This window comes from Macaca mulatta, chromosome 16 (assembly GCF_049350105.2).
Source record: "Macaca mulatta isolate MMU2019108-1 chromosome 16, T2T-MMU8v2.0, whole genome shotgun sequence".
Taxonomy (NCBI): domain Eukaryota; kingdom Metazoa; phylum Chordata; class Mammalia; order Primates; family Cercopithecidae; genus Macaca; species Macaca mulatta.
The window spans coordinates 87,497,249-87,510,202 of NC_133421.1; the positions used below are offsets into that span (position 1 = coordinate 87,497,249).

The following is a 12,954-nucleotide window of genomic DNA, read 5'->3' on the forward strand; positions in this document are numbered from 1 at the left end:
CCAGCACAGGCTGGTGCCTTTCCTGTTCCTGGACCTAACTCTGATCCCAGCCTGCTGAGTTCCTGGAGAACATTATTTCCTGGGCTGCAGGCCACCTGCCCATCCCAGGCCTGTCCAAGGTCCCCCAGGGCTTTGTTCTACCAGGTGACCCAAGGCATTCCCCTTCTTGCCCCCATCTCCCTGTTCCCAGGCCCTCCAGATGAGGCCACTGTCTGCCCTCAACCCGCCCACAGCAGCCGGGCCCCTCCTAGCCCGCCTTTGCAGGGCTGGGTCAGCCACTGTGTCTGAGCCTGCTGGAATCTCAGATCTCTCTCCCCTTATCCCATGTGACCCAGGCTCCTCCCACCCATGGAATCTCCTCAGGTGTCTCCCGGTGTCTGTCCTCACCCCCTGCCTTGTGTAGGGTGGGAGGCTGAGTCCTGCCCAGGGCTTTAGACTTCTCATCCTGGAAGGCAGCCCTCTGACTGGGCCCTGACACCTGGGGCCACATCGGATTTTTCTTCATCTCCAGGGGCCACCCTGCCTCCCTCCCTTCCGTTTTCCTCTTCCCACCAGGATGCCCTGATCCCCCTGTCCAACCCAGAGTCTGGGCTGTCCCCAGCCAGTCCCAGCTACTGGTTCCCAGTCTTCACGGTCCCCACCCACTCTCCAGTAAAGGCCAGCTCTGCGCTTCTCCTCGCTCCTTGGTCTTGCCCTTCAGGCCCTCTTCTGACCAAGATTCTCCCAGCCGCCACCCCTCACCTGGGTGAACGGCACCTCTGGCCTCACGGTTTGGGTGTCAGACTCTGGAGTCAGGTGCACAGACCTCAAAGCTTGCCTCTGGGCCACTGATGCGCTGAGTGGCCTTGGGCGGGTCCACCCTCCCTTGCAGATCTTCAGTTTCCAGATCTGGTAAAGCAGCAGTGATTATGCATTTGAGTCGAACAATGAGAGTTTGAATGGCAAGAGTTCCCTCATACTGGGATTTTCTGCCTCTGCCACCCCTGAAACAGCAAGACCAACGGCTCCTCCTTCCCCTCCTCCTCCTCAGTATGAAGACAAGGAGGATGAAGACCTTTATGATGATCCACTTCCATTTAATGAGTAGTAAATATACTTTCTCTTCCTTATGATTTTCTTTTCTTTTTTTTTTGAGATGAAGTCTCACTCCAGTCATCCAGGCTGGAGTGCAGTGGCGCTATCTCATAACCTCCACCTCCCAGTTCAAGCGATTCTCCTGCCTCAGTCTCCCAGGTAGCTGGGATTACAGGCACAAGCCACCACGCCCAGCTAATTTTTGTATTTTTAGTAGAGATGGGCTTTTACCATGTTGGCCAGGCTGGTCTCGAACTCCTGACCTCAGGTGATCTCCCCCGCCTCGGCCTCCCAAAGTGCTGGAATTACAGGCATGAGCCACCGCGCCTGGCCTCCTTATGATTTTCTTAATACCATTTTCTTTTCTCTAGCTTATTTCATTGTAAGATTACGGTATATCATACATATAACATCCAAAATATGTGTATTAATTCTTGGTGCTATCAGTAAGGCTTCTGGTCAACAGGAGGCTCTTGGCACTTAGAGTTTTGAGGAGTCAAAAGTTATACATGTAGGGTCAGCGCTCCAATCCCCACATCGTCCAAGAGTCAACTGCACAACCTCACAGAGCTGTTGTGGGACTGAACAGGACAGCATACGTCCAGGGCCTTGCACACAGTGAGTTTAATCCACTGAGGTTGGACATGATAACCCCCAGGGTGGCAGACACAGCCCCCAAAATCCCGATACACAAATCTGTGTTTGGAGCCCTGCCACCTTTCTCCCGAGACACCAGCTGTTGGGCATCCTCTGCTTCTGATGGGCCCCGTCACACTCTGGTTTGTCGAATGCCAGCTTTTGCTGACTCTCCCGCTCGGGGACGGGGGACATCACACTTGGGTAGTCGGAGCAGATAAGGGGTTTGAAAGGGCACATGGTATTTGGGCCGTGGAGGAGGAAATGGGGGCATTGGTGGGTGGGATGGCAGGGCTGCCAGCATCCGATCCAGAAGGTTGGGAGGAGGTTGCTGTGTGAATACACGCTCGGCCTCTCACACTGGCTGCCGCCGCGTTAGCCCCTTGTGCTTCAGGGAACAGCGCATCTGTGATGGATGAGACTTTAATTAAAGTAATGAGACATTTATAATAGTGGTTATCTCCAAAATTAGGCCTTTTAGCAATTATTCCTGGGGAATATTCCTCCGGTAGATAGCTTCCTTTTGAGAACAACTGTCGGGGGTGGTCTGTACCTGAGAGATTTTCCCAGCAGGCCCTGGGCTGTGACAGGTCAACGACGAGGTTTCCCTGGAAAACAGGGCATGGCTTCTGCTTCAGGTTTCTCTCCAGAGGAGCAAAGATTCGATGACCCTGGGCTGGGCACCTAGTCAGGTCATAGGACACTTCTAGTGCCCTCAGAGAGGGTTTCTTTGGGCTCAGAACCTGAAGATCTGAGTTCAAGTCCTGACTTTACAACCCCTCCTGTGTCTGAGACTATTCGCCAAGTGGGATGTGATGGTTGATATTGTCAGCGTGATTGGACCGAAGGATGCAAAGAATTAGTCCTGGGTGTGTCTGGGAGGGTGTTGCCAAAAGAGATTAACATTTGAGTCAGTGGGCTGGGAAAGGCAGACCCACCCTCAATCAGCTTCCAGCAAATATAAAGCAGCAGAAAAACGTGAGGAGGCGAGACCAGCCCAGCCTCCCAGCCTACACCTCTCTCCTGTGCTGGATGCTTCCTGTCCTTGAACATCAGACTCCAAGTTCTTCAGTTTTGAGACTCAGACTGGCTCCCCTTGCTCCTCAAACTTGCAGACAGCCCATTGTGGGACCTGTGATTGTGAATATTTAATAAACTCCCTTTTATATCTATCTATCTATCTATCCTATTAGCTCTGCCCCTCTAGAGAACCCTGACTAATACATGGGATGAAAAGCACATGGGCTGGGAGGCACCAAAGCCGTAAGGTCTCTGAAAGTACTTTATAAGGTCTCAGGCATCAGGCCCCAATATGTGACCATCATGTGTTCGTAAGAGCGGATTCCAGAATATTCGTCTTTAAAGTCCAAGACAGTCCCTTCCCTGGGGTAGGGCTTTGCCCCCAGAAGTACTGATTGTCTGGGTTTCCAAAACTGTTCATGGCCATTTATTTAAAAAAAAAAAAAAAGAATTGACAAACAACCTCATAAGCCCAGCAGACTGTGAAGGCCCCAGGAACTCAGGGCAGAAGTTAGCAATGTGGGTTCTGCCCTCGTTGGCCAGAAAGGTGCGGTGTGGCCATTTCACTTCACTCACTGGGCCTTGGATTTCCTTACCAGAAACATCATGGTCATAGTCCCTGGCCAGTTGACTGCCCAGAGGTGGCACAAGGACGAAATGCAATTGGCCTAAGAGAACTGTGCCATGAGCCTAAACCAGCTCATCATTCAACCCCACAAATCTCAGGACAAAGTCAGGGCTCCACAGCGTCCGTCCCCGGCTCCTCCCTCCCTAACTGCAGAAACCGAAGGGACATGCGCATGCCTCAGGTTCACACAGCAACGTGTAACACCCACGCTTCTTGTATTCTGAGGCTTTTCCACCCATCCAAACCTTTGCTATAATTATCACCACTGCAACTTTTAACTAAAACTGATTAAAAGTTTACCACGTGCCAGACACTATTTTAAGCCTTTCTCTTGCATAATCACATCAAATCCTCGTAGTAACCCTGTGAGAGTTGTTACTGCTGTTGTTCCTATTTAACAGACACACAGGAGTTGAGAGATTTCCCTGAGGTCACACAGCGACGTGGACCCAGGTGTACGTCCCTTGCAAAGCTGGTGCTCTAACCATGATGCCACACTGCCTCTGGCCTTGATGACTTGCAGATACTCTGACGGTTTGGTCCCAGCTCCTGGTTGCAGGGAGATGCCTAATAAATAGGGGTCGCTGCTGATCTGGCCTTTCTGGAATTCTGCAGGGTCTGCCCTCACTTCCCTACCACTCACCCTCACCCCACCACCAGCCTCTCTGCTGTTTGCCTCTGTACTGCACAGCCAGTTCACCCTAGAATCTGCCCCTTCCTCTTCCAGGGCTTCCCAGAAGTCAGGCTTGTGCTCCTGCAGGAAGGGTGCAAACAGGCCAGTTCCTGCTGTGGGGGGAAGTGGGTGCCACAGCCCCTCAGATCACTCATCTATTAGATCCTACTGTGTGCCAGGTGCTGCTCTAGGTGCAGACGAACAAACCAGGTGGGGCCTGCCCTTGGGGAGCCTGAGGCTGATGTGCCCAAAGAGTGCCCAGTGCCCTGCAGCCCGAGACAGACGCTGGCTGCATGAGGCTGCCCAGCACTGCACCCCAGGAGACATGACAGCAGGAGAGCCAGGAGTTGGGTGCCCGCCTGCCCATCCAGCAGCAACAGGCACTGGGAAAGGGTGAGGCCCGGGGAGAGAGAAGACGAGGGAGCCGGGCAAGCAGCAGGCAGGAGAATCGCAGAGCAGCTGTGCCCAGGAGCCGTGGCGTGGGGGCCATGACCAGGCAGCTGTCACTGCTCCCCCTGTGTCTGTCCCTGTGGCACTGGCTGGAATGGCGCTGGACCCCAAGAAGCCACCTAAGCCAGTGGGCATGGCCTCCTTAGGCAGCCTGGGTGACGAAATGGACCAGCCCCGGGTGTGGGCATCACTCTTGCTCTGCCAGGAAGAGGCAGAAGGACCAATGGCAGCGGCGGGGGTGGATTCTTGCCCGGCAACAGCTGCCAAGACTCTGGGTGCCGGAAGCAGCCCCTCCCTGCCTCCTTTCAGTGCCCTGGCTTTGCAATGCAGGGATTCGCCAGCCTGAGCTCTGGCAGCCTGGGTTCAGCAAATCCCGCAAGAAGAGCCAGCTCCCCGCGGGATTGCCAGCGGACCAGTGAGATCCCTCTTTACCAGTGCCCACAGCGGGAGGGGTGTGAAATTGGGCCCGGCTCCCTGAGAGCTGTTAGGGGCCACCCTAACTGCCCGTGGGTATTCGGCTGAAATTCAGCTCCTCTGGGAGAAAAATCTGGAACAGAGAAGGAGCCTTTAATCTGTCCGCAGGCCCTTCGAGGGAGAGAGGAAGGATTCCTTTGGAAGGGGGCAGGGTTGCTGGAAAACAAGGCTGTGGTTTAAGAGGAGGGCAGTTAGGGTGGCCCCTTCCTGGGGCTCCGGGCTCGGGGTCCTGCCTGCAGACGAGGGGGATCCTCCTCAGGCAAGGTCTTGAGAGGAGCCCCGTAGATAGTCCCTGCCATGTAGAGTCAGCGGCTGTGGCTCGGGGGAAACAGGGAGGCCACCGCCTGCTTTCCCAGGCACCGTGTGGCTGACCCACCGCAGTTGGAGGTCTTGGCTCTCAGGGAGCTTGTCCCGATTTCCCACCCCTCCCCCTTAAGGGAGCCATGGGCCGCCTGGCCCTGTGCTGCCCACCTGCACTGGTGGATCTTCAGCTGATGAGAGGATGTGAGGTCTGGAGTGAGGCCAGCGTGGCTTCGCCAGGAGCCTTCCTCTGCTCGCTCCTCTCCCCCAGCCCCGGGACAGATCCCCAAGTCCCAGGCACAGTGATGCTCACTCTCCGGTGTGGAGCCAAGGCAGAACTTGCAGCAGCCTGGGAAGGTGGAGCCTGGGTCCACAGACCTGGATGAAGAACTTTCCTCCCAGAAGGCGAAGGCGGGCACCACTGCTTGCCCCGGGCGGTGGGGGTGCTGAGGCCTTGGCGTCACGCCTCTGTGGGGTGACGGCCATCTTGATCCAGAGCCCAGCGTGTGCATTCCAGAACCTGATCTTATCACTCCACCAGGGATGCTCATACTCTGGGGAATTGATTTGCTCCAACAAGTGATGGATTTAAAACACATGAGGAAGCCAATTCATTCCTTCCCCCTGGGCCTGCAGAACTGTCGGGGCTGCACTGGGGCAGTTCTGTACATCCCTAATGAAGCCAGCCCTGCACCCCTCTGTTAATGTGCTTTTCAAACCAAACAGTGGAATGCATTGGTCATCACAGGGTTTGATCTGATGTGAAAAGTGTTATAAAGCCATTCCAGTTAAACTGCCTCTGGCCGTGCATTTCCTGAAAGCTGGATTGAGAGGAATACAATTGCATGACGACAGCATACCCTGGACTTGCTGCTTCTTGGGGACCCTAGAGGCCCCAGAGGGGATCCCACCACATGGCTTGGGTCAAACAGCACACTGGCAGGATACCCTGGGCCACAGGAGGCAGCCCCCCACCCACGCTTCTCTTCCTAATCTCCACATAGCCACTCCCCTGTGTCTGCCTTTGTCCCCAGACTGCCCAATCCCCAGTGTCCCCGTTGGTGGGTCAGCATTTACAGGGCACCATCCTTGTCCCCATGATACAACTCTCACCCCACGGGAGGAGGGTGCCGGTGGCCCGGATTTCACAGAGGGCTTGGTGGGTTTCCAATCTTCGTCCGTGAGTCTCGAGTCCCTGAGGACAAGCCCCCGAATTCTGTGTCTCTCTCTGGAGTACCCGGCAGGCCCTTGGGTGATCCACTGAAGGTGCAGTGCCCAGTAAGAGCTAGACACCTTGAAAATAGAAAAGAGTTTCACTCCAGATGAATTATAATCCTGGGAGAAAGGTGCTTGGCCTGGCAGTAGCGGGGGCAAAGAAAACGCAGTGGAGGGAAAAGTAAGAGAACGGCCACTGCCGCCTCCCCAACTCCAGCAGGCCCTCCCCACTCCAGCAGCCCCACCCAACTCCAGCAGGCCCCCCCACTCCAGCAGGCCCTCCCCACTCCAGCAGGCCCCCCGACTCCAGCAGGCCCTCCCCACTCCAGCAGGCCCCCCCACTCCAGCAGGCCCCCCGACTCCAGCAGGCTCCCCGACTCCAGCAGGCCCTCCCCACTCCAGCAGGCCCCTCCACTCCAGCAGGCTCCCTGACTCCAGCAGGCCCCCCGACTCCAGCAGGCCCTCCCCACTCCAGCAGGCCCCCCCACTCCAGCAGGCCCTCCCCACTCCAGCAGGCCCCCCGACTTCAGCAGGTCCCCCACTCCAGCAGGCCCCCCCACTCCAGCAGGCCCTCCCAACTCCAGCAGGCCCCCCCACTCCAGCAGGCCCTCCCCACTCCAGCAGGTCTCCCCACTCCAGCAGGCCCTCCCCACTCCAGCAGGTCCCCCCGACTCCAGCAGGCCCCCCGACTCCAGCAGGCCTTCCCCACTCTAGCAGGCCTTCCCCACTCCAGCAGGCCCTCCCCACTCCAGCAGGCCCTCCCCACTCCAGCAGGTCCTCCCCACTCCAGCAGGTCCCCCCGACTCCAGCAGGCCCTCCCCACTCCAGCAGGCCTTCCCCACTCCAGCAGGCCCCGCCACTCCAGCAGGTCCCCCCGACTCCAGGAGGCCCTCCCCACTCCAGCAGGTCTCCCTGACTCCAGCAGGTCCCCCTGACTTCAGTAGGTCCCCCCCACTCCAGCAGGCCCTCCCCACTCCAGCAGCACCCCCCAACTCCAGCAGGTGCCCCTCACTCCAGCAGGCCCTCCCCACTTCTTCTCTCCCTCCCTTCCTTTCCCATCCTGGGCCCTCACCTTCATTCCCCTTTTCTCTTCGCCTTTTCTTTCCCCTCGTCTCTCCTCCTCAGAGTTAGAAAGACTCTGGTGGTGGGTACCAGTAGGAGAAGAGAACCCTTGCTCCCCACTTCTTGGAGAGTGAGCCTTTGCTTGGCAGGGGTCTCAGAGAGCACCCTGAGCTTCTCACACTCCCCATTGCTCACCGCCAACCCCTTCCTTGTTCAGGGTCCTGCAGAACTCTCAAATCCAGCCTGGTGGGTGTGGCTCAGGCCTCCGGCGACCTGTGCCGGGGTGGGGAACAGGGAAGGGGGCACAACCTCTCTTTCATTGTTGTTTGGTTCTGGCCCTGCCACAGAAAGCATTTTGCAACTGGACCCTCCATCCACCTCCCCCCTACCCCCTAGTGCCTGGCAGATCCTTCTGAGTGCAGGGGGAGGGAGGGAAGGAGAGGCACAGACGGCCCTCCCAGGGGTCTCACCTGTCATCAGCCTTCCAGTCTCCCTCACCCCCTCTTGCTGACCTCCCTCCTGGCCCCCAGAGGACCCACGAGGCACATCCTGCACGGACTGATGTCCCCCAAGCCCTGGCTCCTGGCCCCCAGCCGACGCTCCACAGAGCTCTCTGCCTCGCTAACTTGGAACAGTAATAGCGTGAGTGGGTTTTTTTCTCTTTTAGTCAAAATCAATGACAATGACAGAGTTATAAGGCGAGCCGTGGGGAAGGAGAAGAAAGCGCCTGGTGTCAAGATTGATGCAGGAGGCAGTTAGAGGGACCTATTAGGATTTCAGTTGCCTTAGGGCGTGCTGCTCCACGGAGCGGGTGTGTCGTCAGGGAACCCACTGGCAGGCGGGCAGCCTTGTCCCCGCATACCTGTCATTAATGCAGAAGGCGCAACCTCACAGCTATCAGCCGGGGTGCCGGGGCTGCGTGTGGTGGAGACATCTCAGTTATACAAGCGGGACCAAGAGTTCCACTGGGAGAGAAGAGGGAGGAACCCGAGGGGTCTGTCCCAACTCCAGGGCCCTGAGTCTGGAGAGAAGGGACCTCCGGAGGGGGCGTTCACCGCAGCGCCATGGACAGGGTCTGACCGTCACAGGTAGGGGGTGCCTGGAGCCTGCCAGCCGGAGGAGTGGGGGCCCCTTTGTTTTCCTCCCGAAGTACACTGAACCTGCTGGCTCTGGAGCAGCCCCCAGGCATTGCCACGCCCCCTCCCTGGGCCACACTGGCTCCCTCTACCTCAAAAGAGAGAAAGACCCACGGGGCTGGGGGAGATGGCAGAGCCCCCACCATCCACTCACATAGCTGGGGTCCTTGTCACTTTGCCAGGTCTCCTTCAATTTCCACTCTGAAAGAAGGGCCAGTGTTAACCTGTGGCCTCCATTCTCTGCCCCCCAGAGAATGAAACGAAGGGAGTGTGGGGATCTCCCCAGGGGTAAGGCAGGCTCAGGTCCGAGGCCCTCCTTGCCCAGCCATCTTGGGCAGCTCCCTGGCTCTGCCCCTGGGTTTCCTGTCTGTAAAACGGGGCGCTAATACCTGCTTGTTTGGGGTCATTGGAAGCTGGATGCAGGACTGGCTACCTAATCTGTGAAGCCCAGCGCACATGACAAGGGGAGGCCTTGTTAATAAAGTATTTGGAATTTCGGGTCCAGGTGCAGTGGCTCATGGCTATAATCCCAGCACTTTGGGAGACCAAGGCGGGAGGATCACCTGAGGACAGGAGTTCAAGATCAGCGTGGCCAACATGTTGAAACCCCATCTCCACAAAAATACAAAAATTAGCCAGGCATGATAACGGGCGCCTGTAATCCCAACTACTCGGGCGGCTGAGGCAGGAGAATCGCTTGAACCAGGGAGGCGGAGGTTACAGTGAGCCAAGATCGTGCCATTGCACTCCAGCCTGGGCAACGGAAGGAGATTCCGTCTCAGAAAAAAAAAAAAAAAGAGTCCTTCCGGATAGCAGTCATTCTTGCTAAGAATTTCGAGAGTAGGAAACAGGGGTCTTGCTCCCTGCCCACAGAGCAAATGAAAGAATCAAGTACAAGGAGTTGGAAAGAGAACCTAATGCTTCCTGGACGTGGTGGCTGGGGATTGGCTGGAAGTTGGGTAGGGGACTCCCCAGCCTAGGCAGGCCCAGGTTCCTGCAGCCACAGCCTTGCTGGTGATGGTCCAGAGAAAATGGCTGAGGGTGCCCACCTGGCAGGACCACCACTGTGATGACTGAAATCAGGACGGGAAGCACCCTGGCACTCAATTTGGGGGTGGGCGGGCAGGATGAGGCAGTGACGGACACTCCCAGCCCCCACCACACCTGCCTTCATCAGGGGTCTCTGGGTGCCTGGACGGATGCTGGTGACCATGACAAGGGAGGTCTTGACGGTGCTGCCACGGCGGTGGTGCCTCTCGAGAGGCAGCTGGTTAGAAGCGAGAATGCACTGTCTTCCGCCTCTCCACACCTTCTCAACGAGGTGATTTCCCAGCCACCCACGAGGAGCCAAGCATCCTCATTCAGTTCCTCAGGTGTCAGGGCACTGCTCTTGTTTACACTGCCATCGCCCTTGCACTGAACAGCAGAGGTGTGGGATCCTTTTGGCTGCTCTTTGCTCTGAGCACCCGGCGCTATGCCAAGGACGGGAGCCCATCCAGAGCCCACGCATCCTCTCCAAGCAGACGGAGGCGCTAGGAACAGTTAGGTAGGCCTGTTACCAGAACAAACCTGGCTCCACTCGCCCAGGTTGGTAAAGCCGAATCCCCACACCGAGGGTTGCCGCAGGAGAAAGGAGGGCATTTATTTGCTGGGAGCCAAGCAAGGAGAATCAGGCAGCTCACACTTCAGACCCAACATCCTCAATGGCTCATGAGCAACGGTTTTGTTTTTTCTCTTTGCTGGTTTCTTTTCTTGTTGTCGGTCTCACTCTGTCACCCAGGCTGGAGTTCAGTGGTGATATCACGGCTCACTGCAACTTCTGCCTCCTGGGTTCAAATGATTCTCCTGCCTCAGCCTCCCAAGGAGCTCAGACTACAGGCATGCATCACCATGCCCGGCTCATTTTTGTATTTTTTTATAGAGCTGGGGTTTGGCCTTGTTGGCCAGGCTGATATCAAACTCCTGACCTCAGGTGATCTGCCCACCTCAGCTTCCCAGAGTGCTGGGATTACAGGCATGGGCCAACACACCTGGCCACAAGCAAGGGTTTTTAAAGGCGGGAGTGTATTTCAGGAAAGCAAAAGTTACAGGCAAAATCATTAATCAGGAGATGAGCATTATACACTGGTTTGGCCTCAAAAGGTGGGATATCTTGAAGGGCTTATCTTGAAGGGTTTATAGATCGTAAGTTTGATTCAAAGATCCTTTGATTTGTGATTGGTTAAGGAAGCAAAGCTTTGTCTAAAAACTTGGGGTCAGCAGGAAGGAATGTGAAGGCGTGGCCGTGGGTGTGTCTCTCCAGGCCCCCTAGGAAGAAATTCTGATCCAGAACAGCCATCGGAGCGCAGTCCTTGGTTCCCCCATATCTGAGGTCCACTTGCCAGAAGTAGCCTTTTCTCCCTGGTGGGGTCCAGGTTTCTGAAAAGCAACTTCTTGCTTATCCCATCGCTCATTGACTCCTTAAGCCTAGTGGAGTGCCTGGAATTTCCTGGAAAGAAATTCAAGATTTTCTTTTATTTCCATGCCTGGGGTGGCGTGGGGGTGGCACCAGGTCCTAAGGAAGTCCCTGTCCCGTCTCAGGGCAGGCTGGGGTGGGCCCCTCCTGCAGGGCACACACTCTCCATCTGAGGATGCGGAAAAGGAAGGGGAGGGTGTGACATCACCCGGAAGGCTCCCAGGAGGAGGTAAGACCAGAGCAGGCACTGGTCCTCGGAGCCAGTGGGACCAGACGGGCAGAGAAAAGTCACATCCGCCCCCCATCCTTGGAACTGGCCTGGCTTGCAAGGAGGGGGTTCTGTCTCCATTTCACACATAATAAGGAAACTGGGTGCAGAAACTTTCAAGAGCCTGCCCAGGATTCACAGAGCGAGAAGCCAGGACAAAGTCAGAATTCAACCTGGTGCTGTGTGGACTCACCCTTCCCACGGGAACATTCTGCCTCAAACCGAACACCCGCAACTCAGCGAGGCTCACCTGATCCCAGCTCCAGGGGGTGGCCCGGCCGCCCACACCACTGCCTCCCCACCCCCACGCCGTGGGTCCTGGGCCGTCTCACCCTCCCTCATCGTCTCCTGCATGCACAGAAGATCCTTTCCATGGGGGGCATGCGTCAAAAGTGGAGAAGGCTGGTCAGGGACATGGTGTGGGATCTCATGCGGCTGATATTCCTGTTAAATAAATACATTTTGCTAATTGGATTACTCAGACAGTATAATATACTACTGGATTTCCAACATGATGCTAATAAATTGTGTGAATAACTTAATCATGTTAGCGTCCTGAAAGCTTGTAAGAGATGAAATGAGAAAATCAGGCAGCGCTGACACCCAGGGCCTCCTAAGGCTCTCAGGCTCCTGGAGCTTCCGTGAGATCCCTTCGCCGGGCTCTCTGCAACAGAAGCTGCCGCTGGGCGTGTGGGGTGCAGGTGGGGGTGTCAAGGGGAGGGAGGAAGGGGGGTATTTAGCCAGAGTGAGAGTCACTGTGCCGGGGACTCGAGGACCTGTCCCTGGGCAGGGGGAGAGGAGCTGGCCGAGCAAGGCTGCCGGCAGGTGAAGCTACCCTGGCCCTCACACTCCTCTCATCAGCTGAAGGCCCAGCTGGTGAAGGAGGGCAGCACAGGGCCAGGCAGCCTATGGGTGGCCTGTGGTTCTGTGAACCCAAAATATCTGAGACTGGTCTCCGTTCATTTAGGAAGTTTATTTTGCCGAGGTTGACGATGCACACCCATGACACAGCCTCAGGAGGTCCTGACGACATGTGGTCAAGATGGTCAGGGCACAGCTTGGTTTTAAACGTTTTAGGGAGACATGAGACATCAATCAATGTATGTCAGATGAACACTGGTTCTGTCCCGGAAAGGCGGGGCAACTCGAAGCAGGGAGAGGGCTTCCGGTCATAGGTAGACAGAAGACAAATGGTAGCATTCTTTTGAGTTTGTGATGAGCCTCTCCAGAGGAGGCAATCAGATACGTATGTATCTCAGAGAGCAGAGGGGGGACTTTGAACAGAATGGGAAGCAGGTTTGCCCCAAGCAGTTCCCAGCCTGACTTTCCATTTAGCTTAGTGATTTGGGGGCCCCAAGATTTATTTTCCTTTCACAGTTCCCTCAAGGGTCTGTGCAAAAAGCACCAGGACCCTACCCACTCCCCTTGCTGTCGATGTCTTTCAAGAAGTGTTTCCACCCACATCTCCCTTCACACAGGGAACCACTGTGGGCTGAAGGTGGCCAGGAAGTTGTGGGAAGCACCTGCAGTTTTGAAGAGGGAAGGGCAGGGACTGAGCCAGGT

General features: G+C 56.3%; 1 long non-coding RNA gene across 1 annotated transcript in view; it reads right to left on the bottom strand.

Moving 5' to 3' along the window:
* Positions 1 to 1,061: 1,061 nt before the first annotated feature.
* The window catches only part of LOC144335997 (uncharacterized), a 52,452-nt gene continuing 40,559 nt past the window's right edge, over positions 1,062 to 12,954 (bottom strand). Inside the window, exons 3-9 of the long non-coding RNA XR_013407383.1 lie at positions 9,837 to 11,156; positions 8,823 to 8,869; positions 7,543 to 7,805; positions 6,369 to 6,548; positions 5,427 to 6,076; positions 2,264 to 2,842; positions 1,062 to 2,131 (exon numbers count right to left, since the gene is read on the bottom strand). This is a non-coding gene — a long non-coding RNA (uncharacterized LOC144335997). The remainder of the gene's footprint in view (positions 2,132 to 2,263; positions 2,843 to 5,426; positions 6,077 to 6,368; positions 6,549 to 7,542; positions 7,806 to 8,822; positions 8,870 to 9,836; positions 11,157 to 12,954) is intronic.